This window comes from Cenococcum geophilum, assembly GCF_001692895.1.
Source record: "Cenococcum geophilum 1.58 unplaced genomic scaffold K441scaffold_71, whole genome shotgun sequence".
NCBI classification, from domain to species: Eukaryota; Fungi; Ascomycota; class Dothideomycetes; order Gloniales; family Gloniaceae; genus Cenococcum; species Cenococcum geophilum.
Genome location: NW_027137629.1, coordinates 199,686 through 210,256, shown reverse-complemented (window position 1 = coordinate 210,256; position 10,571 = coordinate 199,686).

Sequence of the window (10,571 nt, the reverse complement as noted above, 5' to 3'; positions counted from 1 at the left end):
GTTCCTTTCTAGTATCTTACCCTTTACTCGTTTTCTTATTTTATATCTATTATATACTATATTAGACGTAATAAACCCGCCCACTATTTTAGAGCGAGTTTGTTCTAACTATCTTAAGCTATAGTATCTCTCTTATTCCTCCTTTAGCCCGTTTAGATTCCCCTAGCCAGTACTACTCTATAGCGTTAATATTTAGATTTTCTCTTATAGCGCCTATCTCTATACTATTAGTCTTTAGGGTTTAAATACTAATAGTATTTTTTAGAAGCCTTATAAAATTTACCCCTATTTAGTAATCTATACCCACTAACCTTAAAATTATTTTTATATAAGCCTACCGCCCATATATTTTTGGCCGGTTTTTAGCCTTTATCTTAACCGTGGTATTTAATTCCTAGTAATTGTCTTTTTCCGTATCACGTTTTAAACGTGCACTTCTATATACTTTCTTTAACTAATTCTATATTTTACTTTTCCTTCTTTCTTAGTTTTTTATTTTGTTTTAATTATCTAGTATAGGCGCCTTTAGGATTTAAACACTGCTTAGTGTAACTTATTAACTATAGCTAACCAAATACCTACTAATTAGTGCTGTATTACTTAGTCTTAGCATATATATATACAGCCCTTAAAATAGCTAAGTAAATAGTAATATAAAAGTTAGGCTATTGCCTAATATTTAAAATGCTATTTTAGCCTTTAATTATTTATCTTTAATTTAATTTACGGTTATATATTATTACCGTTACTAAGAATTAACTAATCTAATAAGTAATTTAGCATGCTAATATTTTAGTATAGCGATTTAATATATTATAGCAATATATCTAGTATACCGTCCTGGTTATTATACTCGCTATAGTAGGGGGTATTTATTAGAAGGCTTTTTAAAAACTCTCTTACTATTAAGTACTTCGTTATAATAGACTTTTTATATATATTATCCTATATAGGTTATATTAACGTACACCATGCTACCTAACCTATTATAACCTATAGTTAAAATCTGCTTCTACTTACTACCTCTAATTTTCGCTAATGCCTTATTAATACTCTTGCTATTAACTATCGCCTTATTAAAGCCCTAATTAGCCAGTACCGTCTAAACTCCTTTACTAATTACTAATAGCAGATCTAACTGCGTAGACGGTATACCTTTATAATATTAGTTCTTCTCAGTCGTTTACTACAATTTAGCGCGCGTAAGAATAGCTTAAAATTACTTATAATAAACCCTAATAAATACTTCCTGCCCTATATAGCGTAGAATATTAAAGGGCGTTTAATACATGCCCTTTTTAACTCTATATTAGTTAGTATACTATTATTCTATTATAACGGTTTATTAATAAAGGAATTAGCCACTTCTATAGCTCTCTAACTTTATTAGCCTATTCCTTATCCTTAGTAAGTTCCTTTAGTATCTAGCTCTATAATTTAAGAAGCACTCCGTTAATTAGGAATTGACTTATAACACTCTTTATTATAGGTACTAGCGATTTAGGTAACTATATACATTAGTATATATTAGGGGCATATAATATAGGGATATTATACCTAAAAGCATTCGCTTAGGTCCTTAAGGCATTTATAGCATAATTAAGTAGTTTTAGTAAGATTAAGGTTAAAGTATTTATAGTTATCCGGGCTAATAAACATATACCAATTAGGGACTCTATAAACTTAAAAGGCTTTAAATACCCTTAGTAAATAGGTCACACATATATTAAAATTAGGGGTCGCCTTTAAGATCGCTTTATTACGTTATTATTTAAGGAGGTTAAGGAATACCGGGTCGGGCCTTTATATAAGTAGGGCCTTAAGCAATATCTATAGTATATTGTTATAAGAAGGGATATAGTGCGAGTTAGATTTAGGCTAAATTTTAAAATTTAGGTTCCACTTAGGGACAAGGATTTAGAAGTTTAGGTTTTTAATTAAAGAAGATAAATTTATATATAGCAGATTACCTAAGCAATTTATTATATAATTTAAATTTAAATTAATTAAATTAATTAAACTAATTATAAAAGTAATACTAGTAATAAGAATATATTGTTTATTTTATTTCCTAGTAGATTATATATAGATGTTTTTAAGAAGGCTTTCTAAAAACTCCCTTTAATGTATTATATGTAATATATTAACGCATTATAATATAGCAGGTCTTATTTTCACCTGGTAGAGAGGGGTTTATTATAATAGGATATACCTAACTACTCTATAGACCCGATTACGATTTTGAATTAATATTAGGTATCTCTAATACCTAACCCAAAAAGTCCTCCATATGCAGTTTAAAAGCATTAAGCTTAAGTTTAAAGAAGTAAAGTTAAAGTTAGTTTAACTTAAACTTATATACGGCAGCCTTTAGCTTTATACCAGCCGCTTTGCACTATTTAGACTTATAGCTAAAAATTAACGTCTTAACCCCTTCCGCAAGTGCAAGTATTAGGTTAATAGTCGGCAAACTCCTTATAGATATTCTAATAAACGTTAGATTACTAATATAGTAGGGGTTAGGATTAATAACGGACAATAGTAGGACCTATAAAAGATTTAGTTTTAGCTTCGTTATTAATAAAGGACGTAGTACCAGAGTGTATAATAATTTAAGAGCCGGGTCTATATCTTTTAATAGTTATACTATATTGGTTAATATAGTATTAGGGTTACAATAAATAATAAACTTATATTCGCAGTAGAGCTAGTACCAGTTCTTTAATCTAATAGCGCCACTTATTATTAGCCCACAGTTTAGTCTATATCTTACCTCTATCTAAGGATGCCTTCCCATTAATAAGTAATCTGCCTATTACGGCCTTTACGGTCTTAGCATACTTTATAGAAAGCTATTTATTATAAGTTAGGGTAATAAAGTGTATATTAGGATAAACCTACTTAATAGCAGTTATCGTTAAGAAGAAAGTATTAGATGTATTATTAATAGGGGTACTTAAGTAGGGTAAAGAAACGGACGTAATTTTTAGGTATAAAGCTGTACTAGATAGGATTAAGGCCATATATAACCTTTTCTAATCTATAAAGTATGCACCCTAGACATATATTAGGATTAGGCTTAGCGCGGTTAATAGCAATAACCTATATATATGCGAGCGTTATATACGGTAGCTAGTTTATTATAGTAAGATTTAAGATACTTAGAAGCTGTACTTATATATAGTATTACTTTATTAACTTTAAAAAAACCCTTTAAAATAAGTCTAATAGAGTTTTTATAAGCTTTAGAGAACTATAAAAACCCTTTCTATTAATACTATATACCCTAATTTGGCGTTAGTAAAGGTATATATAGTATTTTCTAATATATAGCCCTTAAAGCCGGATTATAATAAATTAATAAGCCCTTAACCCTAATAACCCTAATTAAATAGCGCGCTCTTTAAAAATGCGTTTTATAAACTATATAAGCTATAGAATAAACCTAGTAAGTACTATAGAAACGATCTCTTAATATAAATAAGGAGTATATTATTATACTTTCCTTCCTTACTACTATAATTATAACTCTTTAAATAGCCTTTACTATATTAGTAGAGCTTATTTAAACTTAAGGAATTTAAAAATAATATATTTAAGATATAAAAGTAATTTAGATAGATATTAGCGCCCTTTAAAGGACCGTAATAATAGTTATAAAGAGTGGGCTAGCGTCTATAGGCCTACTATTATATACCTATATTGCTACTACTATATCTATAATACCCTAAGTTATAAAATAAGCCGCTTATAAACCTATAGAAATATATAAGATTCTATTCTATATAGGCGATATTACTAATTATAAGGAGACTTCTAAGTAAAATAGTTAAGCCTTAGTGTATAAACCCTAGGCTATAGGACTCCTAAATACTTATGGGATATAGGATATAAAAAAGCTATAGAGTAGTAATATTAGAGCGTATATTATAGATAAAGACATAAGAAATAGGCTATTATAAGAAACGGAGTGGATAAGGGTCCTAGGGCGCTCTACTATACTAGCTATACCGCTAGTACTAATAGAGAATTATACTATACCTATAAGCCTTACTATTTAGGGCTTAAAGACTAGTAAAGGTATTTATTAAACCCTATATATTTAATTTTAAATAGTATATTAATTATACTCTTTATTTTAATAAGTTTTATATAGTATTTAAAGACCTTCTTACTCTATAACTTAGCCTAGGCTATTATATAATAGGTAAGTATACTTTAATACTTTTTTTACTCCCTTTTCTATTACTTTTTAAACGCCTTTTATACCCTAGCCCTTCTACTCTTTTTATACTATACTTTAGATAAGTCTATTAACTATATATCTATTTCTAAAATAGTATTACTATCCTCTTAAGTTTATTTTATCTAATAGGCTATATCAATAGCTTTATTCTAGGCTAAAACTAATAGACTATTATAGCTTATATAGTATTATACTCCCTTTTAATATACTCTCTTATTAGCCCTTTTTATATCCTCTCTATCTAGGCTATAACTAGCTCCTTTAAGTATATTTAAAGTAATAAAAACCTTATCTTATACTCCAGTACTACTATTAGCGTTAATTTATACGCCCCTATAATAGTATAAAGATATAAGTTTTATATTACGCCTAGCTAGTATAGCTTAGTTTTACTTATCTCCTTAGGCTTTATCTACTTTAGTAGTAAGTACTAGATATTATATCTATATAAGATTACTATCTAGACTATAATAAAGTATACTAACCGTATCTTTTAAAAGGAGGCGCCTTATATATAACAGCGGGCCTATAGATACTAGTCCGCTTTTATAGCTATTATTACAGCCTATTAAAGGGCGCTAATATCTATCTAAATTACCTTTATATTTTAAGCGTATTGTTTCTATATTTTTTAAGTCTAGATAAACTCCACTATTATAGCGAAAGCTATTTAGAAAGTTATAATTACAGTAATAAAAAAGGAGAGTATAGTAGTACACTCCTCGTCTATATTAAGAGATTATTTCTACAGCACCTACTAGGTTTATTCTATAGCTTATATAATTTATAAAATATATTCCTAAAAGGCGCGCCATTTAATTAGGGTTATTAGAGTTATTAGGGTTAGGGGCTTATTTATTTATTATAATTCGGCTTTAGGGGCTATATACTAGAAAACACTATATATACCTCTACTAACGCCAAATTAAGGTATATAGTATTAATAGAAAGGGTTTTTATAGTCCTTTAGAGCTTATAAAAGCTTTATTAAGCTTATATTAACGGTTTCTTTAATAGGCAATTGCATTATATTATATCTTTTTAAGGTAATAACTATAAACTATATACTTATATAGATAACTTTTAATATTACTAACCTATTATAATAAACCTATTAAAGATATACTACTAATACTTAACTAGGAAAAATATATTTAGAAAATTACTAATAGACTAATAATAATATCCTAATATTAATAGATATCTAAAGGATTATAAGTAATTATTTAGATAAGTACTATTTAAAGGCCTAGTTAATAAATATATTTAGCGTAAGTAGTTACTAAAAGCGGTATAGCTACTTATAGGTATAAGGATAGTAAGGCGATAGTATAATATAATAGTTAAGGCCTATTATATATAAAGCTATAAAGAATAGACTTAAGAAAATAATATAAAAGGGGAGTAGAAATAGCTAGCGCTAATTTCTAAAAAGCTCCTTATAAAGCTTTGGTAGAGCTTTACGCGGAGCTTTAATAAAGCTTTATGCGGAGTCTTAGTAGAGCTTTATATAAAGCTTTAGTAGAGCTTTATATAGGGCTTTAGTAGAGCTCTATATAGAGCTTTAGTAGAGCTCTATACGGAGTCTTAGCGGAGCTCTATATAGAGCTTTAGTAGAGCTCCGTGTAGAGCCATAGTAGAGCTCCGTGTAAAGCTTTAGTAGAGCTCTATATAGAGCTTTAGTAGAGCTTCTAGTAAAGTCTTTAGTAGAGCTCCATATAGAGCTTTAGTAAAGCTATATGCGGAGTCTTAGTAGAGCTCTATATAGAGCTTTAAGGGAGCTTTATAAAGAGCCTCTAGTAAAACTCTATATATAGCTTTTATAGAGAGCCTCTAGTAGAGCTTTATATAGAGCTTCTAATAGAGTTTCTAGCAGAGCCTTTAATAAGCTCTACGCGAAGCTTTAATAGAGCTCTATATAGAGCTTTAATAGAGCTCTATACGGAGCTTTAATAGAGCTCTATACGGAGCTTTAATAGAGCTCTATACGGAGTCTTAGCAGAGCTCCATATAGAGCTTTAGTAGAGCTTTAATAGAGCTCCATATAAAGCTTTAGTAGAGCTTTTTATAGAACTTCGCGTAAAGATTTATAGTAGACGGAGCTTTACTAAAGGCTCTACTAAAAGCTCTACCAGAGGCCCTTTATAAAGCTCCCTTAAAGCTTTATAGAAAGCTCTACTAAGACTCTATATAGAGCTCTACTAAAGCTTTATATAAAGTTTTACATCTACTATAACGTCTACTATAAAGCTCTATATCTACTATAAACGTCTACTATAAACGTCTACTATAATATCTACCGTAATATTTATCTAGACGTGACTTTTGTAACTAGGTCTATCGGATCCTTAGCGGGTTAACCCATCCAATAACTAGACTCTATGTCCTAGAAATTAAATGCGGCTTAGTACCGTAATAGAAGTCTAATATAGTTTAGCACGAGCTTTATTACATCTAAACTAACCCCCCCTTTTAAATTTCTCTATACTTATAAAAATTAATATATAAAGAATATATAAATTACTTTAATTATATACAGTTATAAGTGTAACTAGTTTCTACCTCCCCTTTAAAAAAATAGATTTCGCTTTAGTACGCAGGCTCGCCAAATTGCGTACATATAATCGTAGTAAAGCCGTATACTTAACTATAAGAACTTTACTTCTAGCGAACTTATAATCGGCCTTCCTCTACAGTACATAATTTTTATTAAATATTATAAGGTTTCCACTTATACAATATTGCCAAATTTTATTAGCAATTATAAAGACAGCGTTATACTCGCGTTTTAGTGGCTATAACGGAGGTATAGTTAAGGAGGAGAAGGGTAAAGAAAAGGAAGCATCGTCTTTAATTTAATTCCCCTGGCTAATTAAGGTAATTCTCTATAGTAACTAAAAAGGTCCTTACGTATAGGTATATGCGTTCGCTATAATTACTATATATAATTAGTGGCGATTTAGTAAGCCTACGTACTAAAGCGAAATCTACTTTTTTTTAAAGGGGGGGTAGAAACTAATTACACTTATAGCTATAAATTTTAGCTTCACTAAAAAAACCCTATAGGAGACCCCCAAAGTATATTAATAAAGACGACTAAAAAGCAGCCCGGCGGAAGACTAGGTAAAAGGCCTATTAGTATAAAAAAGCTAGCTAGTAGCAGTAATAGCAAGCGCAATAGCAATAACAGTAGTAGTAGTAGTAGCAACTATAGTAGTAACCGTAGTAGCAATTAGATATACTAATAGGCTTTTAAATATATTTAGACCTTCTTTCTATCTTTACATAAATTAGCCTAAAAGGAATTAGATAAAACATGCGTATTATTAGGGTCCGCTAACGAAAATTTTAACCCAAGTTTATAATTAATAAGCTAATTTAAAGCCTTATAGTATAAAGTTTAATTAACATATATATAGATATAAGGTTTTTTAAGGGGAGACCCCCTAGACCCCCCCTAATAAAGCTTTTACTTAATTTAAAAGTAGTAATACAATTAAGGTGCCTTAGTCACTTTTAGGTAATATTATCTTATTAAAAGGATTTATTATAGTAACTAAGGCGCCTGTCGGTACCAATTTAATGGTATAAGTGAGTCGTGTCTAGGGGCACGAAATACGTATAGTATCGTATGCTCATTTAGACGGTGGTGACTGTCGATTCTATTGAGGTGGGCTACGTGGTCTATATACTAACGCACCTCCCCCCTAAGCTAGTGTTTCAGGAGTGCACCAGACGCGTAAGCGAACCGAACGCGTAAACGCGTACTTGGTGTATCGAACCGCGTAAGCACGCGGTTAGTACAGCAGGTGCTGTAATTATACAGCGCCTTATATATATAAGAGTCCAATTATAAGGTTTTCTAGAAGGAGACCCCCTAGACCCCCCCTATATAGAGCTTTTACTTAATTTAGAAATAGTAATAAGGTTAAGGCGCCTTAGTTACTACTAGGTAATATTATCTTATTAAGAGGATCTACTGCAGTGACTAAGGCGCCTTACTTAAGTTATACTTAATTTAGAATTAATATATATTATTAGAGGTTACGTAACTCCTTATATAAGCGACATTTCCGCCCTTAAAAAAAACTTAAAATATTCTAAAAATTAATTAACGCTATAGACAGCAGTAATATTAATCCGGTAATATTATTAATTCTCCCTATATACTATTATATATATATTTAACAGCTTTAAAGGCAATAAAAAGGTAGGATAGATAGGGGGGTTAAAATTTAAAAAAAATTGGATTCCGCAGTTAAGCTGTTTAAAAGTTAGAAAACTAAGTTAAATACTACATTCTTTATTTACTTCTAAGTTAGTATATAATTTCCTATTTAGGAATAGTCGTTTTTAAGTAGTTACTACTGCCACTACTTAAAGTCTTACTACTGTGCCTCCTTAGTCTTACTTATAGTCGGCTAAAATTATTTCTTATTAAAGCCTTATTTAAATAAAAGGCCTAAAAGCTTCTTTACCCGCAAGATAGCTATATAAGTTAGCCTAGCTATCTTATCCTTTTCCTTAATATCTAAAACTACTTAATTAAATATTAGACCTTAACTTTATATATAGTAAAAGTAAAAGCTAGAGTAATTAGAAATTAATGCCATAAGTAAGAGCCTTTTATACCCTCTTATTTACAAAATATAGAAAATATAACAGTTATAACGTTATATAATGTTATAGGACGGAGGTAGTAGCTATAAAACGTATATATTTAAGAAGTCTATAAGATATTACGCGATCAATTATAATAGTTAAGGGCGTAAGGAGGTGATATACCTACGCGTAGCTAACGTAAGCTATACGCAAGGTGTACGCAAGAGTACGGGGCTCTCCTATAGAGACCCCTGCGGTCGGGTTCTATAATACTACCCCCCCTCCTATTAAGGCGGAGCTTTAGTAACGCTATAATTACTATATATATATAGGGGGAACGCTTACAGTATAGAAAAGAAGAAGAAATATTATTATAGGTGTAATAGGCTTATATAAATACTTCTAACTTAAAGCTTATGGGTTATTACTATATAAAGGTACTAAGCTATAAAGGGGAAGGAGACTGTTAGAGACTTAATAAGATATAGGGAGTTACTAAAGCGCTAGTAGTAAGCAAGCCAATAGCGATTTTCTATCCCGGAGATAGAAAATCCTAATTAGCTGGCTTTTTTTTAGTGTCTAGAATTTAACTAATTAGACAACTTTAACCAGTAGTTAAAGTTTCTAAATATCTTATTAAAGTAGTTACGTAACGGTAATATATAACGATATAGCTATAACGGCTCCCATAGGGGGTTAGGTACGAAATCTCTACTTAGGCCTAATTTCTATAGGTTTATATAGTAGAAATCGCTAATTAGATCTTTTACGTTTTTAAAATCTTCCTATAGTTGCCATTCCGGCTAATCTATATTAAATCCTATATAGATAGCTTTATAGTAAAACCGCCGTCCTTTACCTTTACTAAAGTATTTAGAGTTAATAATTTGTTTAACGGTCCACTCCTTATAGTTCTTATTTTCGTTTTTATCTTAGATTAGTACTAATAGGGGTTTAGGCTATATTTGTCCTAGTAAAGGGTTAAGCTAGTAGAGATATAATAGCTATAGGTAAAATATAGGCTATATCCTACGGGTAGCTAGGGTAGGCAGAAGCTCTAGCTTATATACGGCTTCTCTATTAATAACTTATTTAATTTAATAAGGGCTAAGGTTCTTATAATTAAGTAACTTTATAGGCCTTTACGTAAAGATATTATATATATCTAGCTATACCCAGTCGCCAATACGTATCTCTAGTAGTGGCGTTCTATAATAGTTAGTGAAGTAGGCCTACTTTACTTAAGCCCAGGCTATTTTTCCCTTATAGTAGTTAAATAGATTTTTTATATAGTCTGTATACTAATCGGCAAGTAGTATCTTAAGGCGTTTTCTATATAATAGTTTCTTATTAATAGGTTCTAGTAGCTTTATACTAAATTAGGGGTAATAACCCTTATTTGCAAAAAATAGGGTAAGTCCTGTAGTAGTTAAGACGTGGTTATTTGCTATAAATTTACCTAGTAGAAGGTAATCTACCCAGTTGTCTTAATTATAGGCGACTACTTTAACTATATAGTTAAAGTTATCTAATTAGTTAGATTCTTGTTAAGAACACTACATCTAATTAATTTAGGTGGCGGTGTGGAGTTCTACTAACTCTACTTATTAATACAGCCAATTAGGATTTTCTATCCCTAGGATAGAAAATCGCTATTAGCTTAGTTAAGGGCGGTAAGCAGAACTAATATCTTCGCGGCGAAAAAACAGACCCCCGGCGCATT